General features: G+C 46.3%; 1 protein-coding gene across 1 annotated transcript in view; it reads left to right on the forward strand.

Annotated features, from left to right (window-relative positions):
- Positions 1–14,116, forward strand: part of ARHGEF38 (Rho guanine nucleotide exchange factor 38) — a 179,542-nt gene that overhangs the window by 133,478 nt on the left and 31,948 nt on the right. The gene's annotated exons all lie outside the window — the stretch shown is intronic.

Raw genomic sequence — 14,116 nt, forward strand, 5'->3', positions numbered from 1 at the left:
TAATATTCTTGAATGGCCATTTTTGAGGAGAAACATGTACAGGATTCTAACCTTTCCCACCTCTTGAAATTTTAGCTGATCTCCAGATTTCTTCCTTCTGACCCATATCCATATGTTCATATGTTACATTTTCCTGATTTCCTGGTTTTAGTTGATAAACTTCCTTTACTAGCTCTATAGTCACTGTTTCTTGTGCTAGGTTTGTAGTAATTATGCTAATAAGCAACAGCCGATAGTAGCAAAAAAAAACTGGGAGAGTAGAATAGATATTGCCAAAGTTGCAAAGCGGTTTGCAAACTGTTTTCTCAGTACATTTTAAAGCATTAGTTAGGGAGCACAGATTACTAAAGCCTAAAGAGGAATTATCGCAGTATTAAACAGGGGTTTTTCTATATAAAGTGTTGAAAGATGGCAGTCACATGCAGAATATAGTGCCTTAATATTATAAATGCCACATGTTAGGTGGGGGGCCTTGATTTTGCATTGAGGGCCAGGAGTTCTTTGTTACAGCTCTGTTCTAACATGCGAACTTACAGGCTATAAAGTTGCAATGAAAATTATGCAGGCCCCACTGCAAATTAGATTTACACTATTAGCACATTTTATTACACATTTCTGCTGTTTCCAATAAACCATTCAAACAAGAACAATGTAAATAGTTCAAGATAACTAATGTAATCAGTGGTTTCTCCACATTTAGCACAAAATCTCACTTTTAGTGACTGCTGCCATCTCTGAATTATTCAACCCCTTCATGACTAGTGTCTTTCTTTCGTACTTATTAAAGCACCTTTGCTTGTTATGACTAGCTGCAAAAATGATGCATAACCAGACAGCAGCTTATGGCAATATTCTCGAGGAATCTTAGACTGTTCCTCACGGTCAATGGCCTTCAGTTCAGTTATATTTGTTGGACTGCATGCTGCAACCTCTTCCACAACTTCTTCTGAAACTAAGCCTTGCTGGACTTGGAGGTAAGATGGGCATCATTGTCCTGTTGGAAGGTCCAATTCCGCCTAAGATTCAGCTTCCCCACATAAGGCATGATGTTTTCTCCTAGGGTTTCCTGACTCTTAATTACCTTTTTACCCACCCCATGCTGCAGGTTTCCAGCACTGAGCCACCACCATGCTTCAATGTAGGCAATGTGATGTTGTCAGCATTTGATTCATTCTTCTTTTTCCTTGATCCATAGACCCAAGAAGTTCCAGTTCTGTTTAATTTCTACACAGAACAGAATCCAAAAACTTCTTTGGCTTATTTATATGGTTTTGAACATAGTATATAGTTTGGAGATGTCCTTTCTTGTGCTTTTGGAATCGGTAAAGGTGTAAGTCTTGTAGGTTGGGCATGGAGACTATCAGAGTTAAGTATGCACTTGCTGCCACCAAATCTTCTTGCTCACTGCTTTGCAGTCACTTAAGGATTTTTACTACCTGACTACTCAGGAATCTAGAAGCAGCTGGTGATAGCCTCTTTCTGCCTCTTCCACGAAGTGTAGCCAGTGATCCTTTAACTATGAACTTGTGAACTATGCTTCCAGCTGTATCTCTAGGAACTTTCAATGACTTTGATATGTTTTTGTATCCTTTCCGTTGTTTGTGCAGTTATGATTCTGTCTCTTATCTTTTTGGGCGAATCTCTGACCACTCCAGACTATTAGCAAACTGGAGGCCATTGCCCATTAAGAATGTGCTTAGATCCCTCTGGATTACTATCAACAGCTGAGGGTTGAATAATTTTGATTGCAACTGTAAATCTCAAGGCCAAAATACTGTATTTAAGTCAGTCTTCCTCCAAGTCCATTTATTTATTTTTTAAATAATGTAACTTTTATTTATTTAAAACTAATAGAGACATTAGAGGAAACTTGGAAAATTAAGAAAGGTTTACTAGGATTAATTACAGTTTAAGGCCATGTTCACACAGTGCGTTTTTTACTGCAGAACCGCAGCGGTTTTGCCGCTGCAGTTCCGCAGCTGTTTCCATGCAGGGTACATTACAATGTACCCCTATGGAAAACAGGAACCACTGTGCACACGGTCCTGAATTTCCCTTAAAAAGCCGCGATGAATCGGTGCGGGAAAAAAGAAGGAGCATGTCACTTCTTTGCCCGAAACTGCAGCGGTTCTGCACCCATAGACCTCCATTGTGAGGTCAAACCCGCAGTAAAACCCGCAGATCAAAAATATATCTGCGGGTTTTATTGCGGTTTGTGGTGCAGAACCGCTGCAGCCGGAAGTGCGGGGAAGCGGCCGGAAGTGCTTGGGCGGAGAGACATGGAGGCATACCGTCGCATGGGGATCGTGTCGGCCGTTTGATTGATTTGGTATGTGTGTGTGTCTGTGTGTGTGTATGTGTGTGTGTGTGTGTGCGTGTGTGTGTGCGTGTCCCCATGTGACGCTAGTGCCACCATTGTGCTAAGTCGCCGTATGGGACTACTACTCCCATCCGGTATTAGGATGGGAGAGTTGTCCCTGTGTCCGGCGACTTAGCACAATTGTAAAGTTACACAAAACACCTACACACAATACACATACATGACACACAGTACAGTACATACAACATATAACACAGAGTATATACTCACCAACAGCACACTTGTAGGCGAAGCCCTCGATCCTCCAGGAAAAAATGACAAAATAAAAAATCAAATTCATACTCCCTGTCCGCAGAATCCATAAAACGAGTGTCCCACGCCGATCGGCTGCTCTCCGGCGATACACTGCCAGGAGCGAAGCTCCTAGCAGTGTATCGCGTACTGTTCCGGAGTTCAATGACTCCGGCGTCTCGGTTAACGGCAGTACAGCTGCGTTGAACTTTCCCACGCAGCACTGCCGTTAAGCGAGAGTGCCGGGGTCAATGACCGCCGGTAAACTCGCTCGCGCATGCGCAGTGACACACCGACAGGAACTATGGCTCCTGTCAGTGTGTTGCTGCAGCCGTGGAGAGCAGACATGTCTCTGGATGTGTCTGTTCTCCATGGAAAATCTTTGTGGGATACGTGGCACTTAAATACGTGGCAATTAAATACGTGACACGTGGCACTTATACGTGATACGTGTCACTTAAATACGTGATACGTGTCACTTAAATATGTGACACGTGGCACTGAAATACGTGATACGTGGCACTGAAATACGTGGCACTTAAATACGTGGCACTGAAATACGTGATACGTGGCACTGAAATACGTGGCACATGGCACTTAAATACGTGGCACGTGGCACTGAAATACGTGATACGTGGCACTTAAATACGTGGCACGTGGCACTGAAATACGTGGCACGTGGCACTGAAATACGTGATACGTGGCACTTAAATACGTGGCACGTGGCACTGAAATACGTTGCACGTGGCACTTAAATACGTGGCACGTGGCACTGAAATACGTGATACGTGGCACTTAAATACGTGGCACTGAAATACGTGGCACTGAAATACGTGGCACGTGGCACTTAAATACGTGATACTTAAATACGTGGCACTTAGGCTATGTTCACTTTTGCGTTGTGCGCCACAGCGTCGGCGCCGCAACACACAACGCAAACAAAAACGCAGCAAAACGCATGCACAACGCTGCGTTTTGCGCCGCATGCGTCCTTTTTTTGATTGATTTTGGACGCAGCAAAAATGCAACTTGCTGCGTCCTCTGCGCCCGGATGCGTGCGCTGCAGTGACGCATGCGGCGCAAAACGCAAGTGCGACGCATGTCCATGCGCCCCCATGTTAAATATAGGGGCGCATGACACATGCGGCGACGCTGCGGCGCCCGACGCTGCGGCGCAGACCGCAAATGTGAACGTAGACTTAAATAGCTGGATAGAGCTGGATCCGCGGGCTGTGATCTGGCCTACGCTCAGCACTCTGCGGAGCGCTGTCATTCAAAACACGTCCACTCATTTTGGTGTTTAGTCCCAAAATGGAGGATGGAAGAAGAAAAGGGTTGGACAAGTAAATGACATCATTTCTTTTTTTTTTTTCCCCCACTGCAGTTAAAGCTTTGTTTGTGTCAAACACAGACAATCTGCAGAGAAAACTGCATAAAAAACCGCACTAAAAACCGCATCAAAAACCGCACCAAAAACGCACCAAAAACGCACCTGCGTTTTCTGCCAAGAGCTGCGGTTTTTGTCCTGAAAAAAAAAGGATTGAAATCAGGATCGTGTGAACATACCCTAAGAATAAATACATTAATTTCATTTTGGGAATTATGTGTATGCCATGCTTTTTAAATTTATAATCCAGAAGAAACCTCTCAGTATACTGAAAAGTTGTGAATATTAAATTATTTTTCTTAGACTTGCTGAGACAGGAGACAAAGCATTATCTGTCTGTACATGAACAATCCAACATGTTAGTTCAATGTTGGGATATGATCAACAGCAACCCAATAAAATACAAAACAATTCTTTACCATCTATTTCTATATCCACTAGGGCAGAATTCTATGCTATTTACTCTAGGAACACATTTGAGTATTAAAAAAATGGAAACAAAAATAATAAACATTTTTGTTAAACTATTACAAACCAAGTAAAGTTCCCAGCTTGAATGCCATTCATCTGATGAAGGTCAAAAGAGTCCTCTTAGCTTCTATAGGGTTTGTGGTAGATCGACTCACTCGGCTACACATGGAGGTAATCACAAGAACACTGCGGCTTGAAAGATGCACTTGATTTATGAAGTACGGCAAATACCAAGGGTTAAGCACAAAATAAACATAGCCCTCTGGGCAAAACAGCAAAATAAAACAAAACGGTAACTCTATGTACAGACATTGTAGTAGCGGGTCATCCCGCTCAGGGTTAGCACAACCCACAGTTCAGGCATAAATCACAGCACAAAACCACTTCTCTGGAATGTTCCTCTCCAGACCCACAACACTGCAACCTCTGAAAGGAAACTACTTAAGCACCAGACCATGTGACTCCTCCATCATGTGACTGATCACATGATTGTGACATCACACAGGTACTGTCAGGACACGGTTGTGCAGCTCCGCAGGTGGAGATAAGTTGGACATTCTCCCACCCACTCTATGAATGTCCACATAAAACCAGCCCATTTATGCAACTTTAGTTTAAGCCTCACCACACTTTAGAGTGCTGGAGGAAAATACTGTGACACATATCTCCCCTCCAGTACTTGACCAGTGACTTTGTCACATATCTCCCCTTTGCCCAAAGCCAGGGGTTTTGGCATCTCCACTGGCTAAGCAGGAGACTCTGGACAGTACATCTGGGTTTCCATGCAACTTCCCTGGCCTGTGCTCAAATGAAAGGTAAAGTCCTGGAGCACCAGAAACCACCTAGATACCTGGGCATTCTTCCTCTTCTTTTCCCTCATCCATCTCAGGGGAGCATGATCTGACACAAGCCTGAACTTTCTCCCTAACAAGTAATATCTCAGGGTGTCGATTGCCCACTTGATTGCCAAGCAATCTTTTTCTATCATGGCATAGTTCTTCTCACAGGAGGAAACTTTCCTACTCAGGCATAGGACTATATGTTCGTCTCCATCTTTTTCCTGGGACAGCACAGCTCCTAAACTGACCTCAGAGTCGTCTGCCTGGAGCACAACGTTTTTAGTGAAGTCTGGTGTGACCAAGACGGGCTGTGTTCACAGGACAAGCTTCAAATCCTGAAATGCCGTTTCAGCTTCAGAGGACCATTTGACCATTGACAATTTTGTGCCCTTAAGGAGATCAGTCAAGGAGAGTGTCTATCATGACGAAATTCAGGATAAATCGCCCATAATATCCCAGAATTCCCAGAAACTCCCTAATCTGCTTCTTGGAGACCGGCTGAGGCCACTTCTGGATCGCCTCCACCTTGTCTATTTGTGGCTTAATCTCGTCCCTTCCAATGATGTAGCCCAAGTACTTAGCCTCTTCTTTTCTGAGGGCGCACTTCTTTAGGGTTTATGGTAAACCCTGCCTTCCTCAGTGGATCCAGTACCGCCTGGACATTCTGCAGGTGACTTCCCCAATCCGGGCTGAAGATCACGATGTCGTCCAAGTAAGGGGTGGCATACTTCACGTGAGGAACCAGTATCCTGTCCATAGCCTTCTGGAAGGTAGCTGGGGCTCCTTGTAGTCCTAACGGCATCCAGGTATACTGGAAGCACCCGTCAGGTGAAGAGAAGTCCATCTTCTCATTGGCACTTGGAAACAGGAGAATTTGCCAGTACCCTTTCATCAGGTCCAGGGTGGTGATATATCTGGCTGATCCTAGCCTCTTAGTAAGCTCATCGACTCGGGGCATCGGATAAGTGTCAAACTTGGACACGTCATTGAGCTTCCTGTAATCATTACAGAAGCGCCACTCTCCATTTGACTTCAGCACAGGAAAAATAGGGCTGGACCAGCCTCTTTTTGACTCCTTGATGATGCCCAGGGTCAACATTCTCTTCACTTCTTCAGAGATCAACTCGCGTCGAGCTTCAGTAATCCAGTACGGCCTTTGGTTCCCCCTCACATGTGATTCAGTCAGGATTTCGTGCTCTACAACCTGCGTACATCCTGGTAACTCCAAAAACAGGTCTTGGTTCCCCTGATGCAGCTCACAGCACTGTTGTTTCTGGGCCAGTGACAGTGTCTCTGCCACTGTGACATCCTCGACCTTGGCTTCAGGATAGGCTCCTAGGCACATTGCTTCTACCAGATCCCTGTCTCACCACGGTTTCAGCAGGTGAATGTGGTACATCTGGTATGGTTTTCTTCTCCCCAATTGGTGGACCCTGTAGATGACGTCACTCAACTTCTCAATCACCTCGTATGGTACTTGCCACTTGGCCAGGAATTTACTTTCAATAGTGGGGATCAACACGATCACCCGGTCCCCTGGGCTAAACTGTCTCAGTTTTGCTAACCGATTGTAGACCCTTGCCTGGGCTTGGAGGAGATTCTCCTTCACAATCGGCATCACACTGCTGATGTTGCAGTTGCTGTTGTGCTTGTAGCAGATGTTTAAGCAGGTCCTCCATCTTACCTGATGTCGCACTCTGACTTGTGGCCATCACATGTGTTTGCTGAGAATGCTGCCTGCACTTCTAACACCACCTGTGGTAGATCAATTCACTCAACTGCACACAGAGGTAGTCACGGGAACACTGTGGCTTGAAAGATGCACTTGGTTTATTAAGTACAGCATAAACCAAGAGTTATGCACAAAATAAACATGGCCCTCTGGGCAAAACAGCAAAATAAAACAAAATGGTAACTCTAGGTAAAGTCCTTGTAGTAGCGGGGCAGCCCGCTCAGGATTAGCACAACCCACGATTCAGTTATAAATCACAGCACAAAACCACTTCTCTGGAGTGTTCCTGACTAGACCCACAACACTGCGGCCTCTGAAAAGAAGCTACTTAAGCCCCAGACCATGTGACTACTCCATCATGTGACTTATCACATGCCTGTGATATCACACAGGTCCTGTCAGAACATGGTGGCATCAGCTCTGCAGGTTAAGATAAGGTGGACATTCTCCCACCCACTATATGAATATCCACATAAAACCGGCCCATTTATGCAACTTTAGTTTAAGCCTCACCACACTTTAGAGTGCTGGAGGAAAATATTCTGGCTTTATATCACTGACGCCTGTAACGAATGGAAACGGAGGCACAGATGGTGAAGTTCACATTCATTTTTATTGTAATTTAACGAGGAACCTCGGCACCACGGTCCGTGGGGCTCTGAAGGGGGCATGACTATGTGAGCCCCAGACACCCGTGGTAAGACCCCTCAAACAGGGTCAGAATGGGATGCCTGGGGGACACAGGTGCTACCTCCAGTTAGACCCGGGACTCTTGGTATCTGACCCAGTGGGACAGACGGACAAGCAGGGTTAGCAGGTGACGTAGAGCTAACCGGTGGGTACCGGGGGTACGGGTAGAAGCTAGTTCCAGTGGTACTGACATTGTCCAGAGGTGCAGGTAACTGAATGGTGGGATGAGACAGAACTGGAATAAGCAGATTGGAGATCGTCCAGGAAAGCCAGGTAACGGGTAGCAGATAGTCTGTGAAGACAAACAGTGTAAGCGGAGCACTGGCAGAGAACTTCAGAAACAGAAGCACATGCTAGCAGGAACCGGAAGTTAGCAACTGAGAATACTTGTTGCTCCGGCACCCTCCCTATGGTGGAGGGGCTAGAAATAGTAATCATTAACACGCCATTGGTCTGAAGCACTTTTTGGAAAATGTGCACTGTCTCTGTAAGAGACCGGAAGCGAGCACGCGACCTAAGAAAACAGCCCAAGGACCTGCTGGTTACATGCCAGGAAGAAGAGGAGGACGGGGAAGCAGAGGACCTGTCAGGACAGCGTGGAGCCGGCACAGAGCGGGAGTCCAGATGGGGACCCCGCGAAGGTGCAAGGACTAGACCAGGTGTAACAGTATCCCCCTCTTTAAGCCCCCTCTTTTTCAAGCCTGCGTAGAATCTTTTCAGAAGGAGAGGGGCCTGGATATTCTCTTTAGGCTCCCATGACCTCTCCTCAGGAACAAAGCCTCTCCAATCCACCAAATAAAAAATCTTACCCCTTACTCTTTTAGTGGCCAAGATGTTCTTTACCTCAAAAACATCCTCCTCACTGACAGGCTCAGGAGTGGAACCTGGGTCTTTAAAGAAGGAGCTCAAAACTACTGGTTTGAGGAGGGAAACATCGAAAGAGTTAGGCACACGCAAAGAAGCGGGCAATTTCAATTTGTACGAGACTGCGTTGGTCTGTTTCAAGACTTCAAATGGACCGATGAAGCGGGGACCTAGTTTGTATAAGGGCAACTTCAGACGAATATACCTGGAGGAAAGCCACACCTTATCTCCGGGCCGAAAGATGGGTGCATCCAGACGTCTTTTGTCTGCATGCCTCTTCATACGTTGTGAGGCTTTCTCCAAGGTGACCTTGGTGTCGCTCCATACTTTCAAGAATTCCCCAGTAAAGATGTCAGCTGCAGGGATGCCTGAAGACCCAGAGATAGGAAGAGGAATCCCAGGTTGGAGTCCAAACACAATCTGAAATGGAGATTTTCCAGAGGATTCACTTACTTGATTATTGTATGAGAATTCTGCCCAAGGCAGCAATTTGATCCAGTCATCATGATTCACATTGACTTAGTGACGCAGGAATCCAGTCAGGATTTGATTGGTCCTCTCTACTTGCCCATTGAATTGAGGGTGGTATGCAGAAGAGAAGTCCAGTTCCACTTGCACAGATTTACAAACCGCTCTCCAGAACTTGGAGGTGAACTGGACGCCCCTGTTGAACACAATGTGGAGAGGAAACCCATGAAGACGGAAGATGTGGTGTTTGAAATGGTCAGTGAGTTCAGGAGCAGACGGAACACCGGGTAACTGAACAAAGTAGGCCATATTCGGGAAACGATCCACCACTACTCAGATGACGGAACAGCCAGAAGAGACGAGAAGATCAGTAATGAAGTACATCGCGATGTGCTGCCAGGAAACTGAAGGAACAGAGAGAGGTAATAGCTGCCCGCAGGGCAGATACTTAGCAGTTTTGTTGCGGGCACACGAAGGACAGGCAGCAACATATTCCTGGACGTCTTTGCCCATAGTGGGCCACCAGTAGTAACGGGAGAAGAGTTGCAGAGTCTTTTTCTGACCAACATGGCCAGCCAACTTGGAAGAATGACCCCACCAGAGGACACAGCTGATCCGAAGTAGATACAAGAGTCTTTCCTGGGGGAAGTCGAGCAAGATTAACTGCGGCTACGGACACAAACCAGGACGGTTCGATGATGTGTTGCTGTTCTTCCTCAAAATCGGGAGGCAGGAACGCTCTAGAGAGTGCATCGGCTTTAACATTCCTATCAGCCGGATGGAAATGAAGAAGAAAATTAAATCGGGCAAAAAACAAGGCCCAGCATGCCTGACGAGGATTCAGTTTTTTTGCGGATTGGAGATAAGCGAGGTTCTTATGATCCATGTAGATGACAACCTGATGGACCTCTCCCTCGAGGAGATGTCGCCACTCTTGCAGGGCTAACTTGATTGCCAACAATTCCCGATCTCCCACGCAATAGTTCCTTTCTGAGGTAGAAAAGACCTTTGACAAGAATCCACAGGTGACCATAAGACCGGTGGACGACTTCTGGGTGAGAACCGCACGAGCACCTAGAAGAAGAAGCGTCTACCTCTAGCAAGAATTGTTTATCTGAATCCGGTCGATGAAGAATGGGTGCAGAGGAGAAGGCCTGTTTTAGAGGAACAAAAGCCTCCTCTGCTTCAGGAGTCCATTCCTTGGCATTTGCGCCTTTCCGGGTGAAGGCCGAGATGGATGCCACTTGGGTGGAAAAGTGTGGAATAAATAAACGGTAATAGTTGGCGAACCCCAGGAACCATTGTATGGCTTTCAGACCGGATGGGCAAGGCCATTTTAGAGTGGCAGATACCTTCTCCGGATCCATCTTTAATCCTGTGGACGAACCAAGGAAAGGCAGAGAGGTTTGTTCAAAGAGACATTTTTCAAAATTAGCATAAAGTCTGTTCTCCCTGAGTCTTTGTAAGACCAGACATACTTGTCTCCGGTAGGAGGCTAAATGTGCAGAGAAGATCAGGATGTCGTCCAGGTAAACAACAACACACGAATAGAGCAGATCTCTGAAAATATCATGTACGAATTCCTGAAAAACTGCAGGTGCATTACTTAGACCGAACACCATAACCAGGTTTTCGTAGTGTCCGTCCCGGGTGTTAAAAGTGGTTTTCCACTCGTCTCCTTTATGAATACATATTAGGTTGTAGGCCCCTCTGAGGTCCAGTTTGGTGAAGATTTTAGAAATCCCTAAGACGATCAAACAACTCTGAGATAAGCGGCAACGGATACCTGTTCTTTACCGTAATCTGGTTCAGCCCCCTGTAATCGATACAGGGCTGAAGAGATCCATCTTTTTTCTTCACAAAGAAGAATCCTGCTCCAGCTGGCGAGGATGACTTCCGGATAAATGTTCTGGCCAGGTTTTCATGAATGTAGTCAGACATGGACTGGGTCTCTGCTTGAGAAAGAGGATAGATTCGCCCCCGAGGGGGAGATGTTCCGGGAAGCAGATCAATCGGGCAATCATATGACCTGTGCGGAGTTAATTTCTCTGCCTCTTTTTTCTCAAAGACCTCAGCGAAGGCCCAGTAAGAGGAGGGTAGGCCCGGCAGGGCAGTGGACTGGGCTGGAGGAAGAATATGTTGAACAGGGATGATACACCTATCCAAGCAGGAGTCTCCCCAGTGCAGAACCTCACCCATCTTTCAATTAAAGACTGGTTCATGCATGCAGAGCCAGGGTAGACCTAAAAGCAAGGGGTGAGACGAACCAGGCAACGCTTAAAAGCAAATTCTTTCTGAATGCGTTAAACCTAAAAGGAGTTCCACAGGCACAGTCTGGAACTGAATGGACTCGGACGGGGTTTGCCATCCACGGATGTCACCTGCAACGGTTCTGGAAGATGCTGGACTGGTATTTGATAACAATCCACGACTGCCTGCTGAATGAGATTGCCAGCGGCTCCAGAATCCAGGTGACAGAGTTCTGAAAATTTTACCTTGCCAAAGACCATGGAGACTGTTATTTGCAGTGGTGGAGAGAGATGATCCTTACCTAGGGCTGCCTCTCCCACAGCCATAGGTGAGGAGAACGAAGTCATGGAGGTCACTGGTTTAGGAGTACTAGCAACCGTGCGATAGGATCCCTTTTCACGTCTGATCTCCTTGGATCGATCTTAAAACAGTATGTCTATCCAGACTGCCAGGGAAATCAAGTCATCCAGAGTAGTAGGCACGTCCCGTCCCACCAGCTCATTCTTAATTCTTCCTGAAAGACCCTCCCAGAAGGTAGCCACCAAGGCTTCATTGTTCCAGGATAATTCAGATAAAAGAGTACGAAACTGCACTGCATACTGGGCCACAGTACGAGCCTCCTGACATAGTTGAAGAGCTGAAGCTGTCAACGTAGCATGACCAGGTTCATCAAAGGTCCTGCGGAATGTCTCTAGAAAAGACTGAAGATTAGTAACCAGAGGATCCATTCTCTCCCACAGCGGATTCAGCCAGGCGAAGGCCTGTCCGTCAAGATGTGACATAATTAAGCCCACCTTAGGCCGATCAGAAGCAAACATATGTCCCAGGAGTTCAAAGTGCAGTGTGCACTGGTTAATGAACCCCCGACACTGAATGGGATCTCCATGGAAGTGGGTGGGAGCCGCTAGGTGAGGACCTTTACTTGCTGTGCAGTTAGATACCTGGATGCCGGTGGCAGAGACAGGTGCAGTTGAAGAAACCAGGGTATCCATACGAGTAGACAAGTTGTGCAGAAAAGTTGTGATCTTGTCCTGTTGACCCCTCAGACGGGTAACCTCTTGACATAGCTCCATGGCCAGAGGTGCCTGGGATCCAGCGGGTTCCATGGCCGGAGCAATTTGTAACGAATGGAAACGGAGACACAGATGGTGAAGTTCACATTCGTTTTTATTGTAATTTAACATGGAACCTCGGGACCATGGTCCTGGGGGCTCTGAAGGGGGCGTGGCTACGGGATCCCCATTCACCCATGGTGAGACCCCTCGAACAGGGTCAGAATGGGATGCCTGGGGGACACAGGTGCTACTTCCAGTTAGACCCCCGACTCTTGGTAGCTGACCCAGCGGGACAGATGGACAAGCAGGGTTAGTGGGTGACATAGAGCTAACCGGTGGGTACCGGGGGTATGGGTAGAAGCTGGTTCCAGCGGTACTGACGTTGTCCAGAGGTTCAGGTAACTGAATGGCGGGATGAGACGGAACTGGAGTAAGCAGATTGGAGATCGTCCAGGAAAGCCAGGTAACGGGTAGCAGATAGTCTGTGAAGACAAACAGTGTAAGCGGAGCACTGGCAGAGAACTTCAGAAACAGAAGCACATGCTAGCAGGAACCGGAAGTTAGCAACTGAGAATACTTGTTGCTCTGGCACCCTCCCTATGGTGGAGGGGCTAGAAATAGTAATCATTAACATGCCATTGGTCAGAAGCACTTTTTGGAAAATGTGCGCTGTCTCTTTAAGAGACTGGGAGCGAGTGTGCGCACGACCTAAGCACACAGACCGAGGACCTGCTGGCTGCATGCCAGGAAGCAGAGGAGGACGGAGAAGCAGAGGACCTTTCAGGACAGCGTGAAGCGGGCACAGAGCGGGAATCCCGACACGGACCCCGCGAAGGTGCATGGACCGGACCGTGTGTAACAATGCCTTTAAGCGTAGTTACACCTATCTCCCCTCCAGCAATCATCAGAAAATTAGCTATTGTTTAAATCAAGTTTTTGTGCTATATGTATTACTTTTATTTTTGGCAATGTTTTCCCCATATCATAAACTGTATTAAAAGTGAAAACATAAATAAATCTTGCAATTTTCACACTGCTCACTAGGACTTTGCTAAACTTTAATTTTCTGATGTTTCAGGAGACAACACATGGACATCAGACACATCGTGCAGACACCGACACTACAGTTATATGAAAAAGTTTGGGCACCCCTATTAATCTTAAGCTTAATGTTTTATAAAAATTGTTTTTTTTGCAACTGCTATTTCAGTTTCATATATCTAATAACTGTTGGACACAGTAATGTTTCTGCCTTGAAATGAGGTTTATTGTACTAACAGAAAATGTGCAATCTGCATTCAAACAAAATTTGACAGGTGCATAAGTATGGGCACCCTTATCATTTTCTTGTCTTAAATACTCCTACCTACTTTTTACTGACTTACTAAAGCACTTTTTTGGATTTGTAACCTCATTGAGCTTTGAACTTCATAGCCAGGTGTATGCAATCATGAGAAAAGCTACTTAAAGTGGCCACTTGCAAGTTGTTCTCCTGTTTGAATCTCCTCTGAAGAGTGGCATCATGGGCTCCTCAAAACAACTGTCAAATGATCTGAAAACAAAGATTATTCAACATAGTTGTTCAGGGGAAGGATACAAAAAGCTGTCTCAGAGATTTAACCTGTCAATTTCCACTGTGAGGAACATAGTAAGGAAATGGAAGAACACAGGTACAGTTCTTGTTAAGGCCAGAAGTGTCAGGCCAAGAATAACATCAGAAAGGCAGAGAAGAAGAATGGTGAGATCAGT

This window comes from Ranitomeya variabilis, chromosome 1 (genome assembly GCF_051348905.1).
Source record: "Ranitomeya variabilis isolate aRanVar5 chromosome 1, aRanVar5.hap1, whole genome shotgun sequence".
Classification (NCBI taxonomy): domain Eukaryota; kingdom Metazoa; phylum Chordata; class Amphibia; order Anura; family Dendrobatidae; genus Ranitomeya; species Ranitomeya variabilis.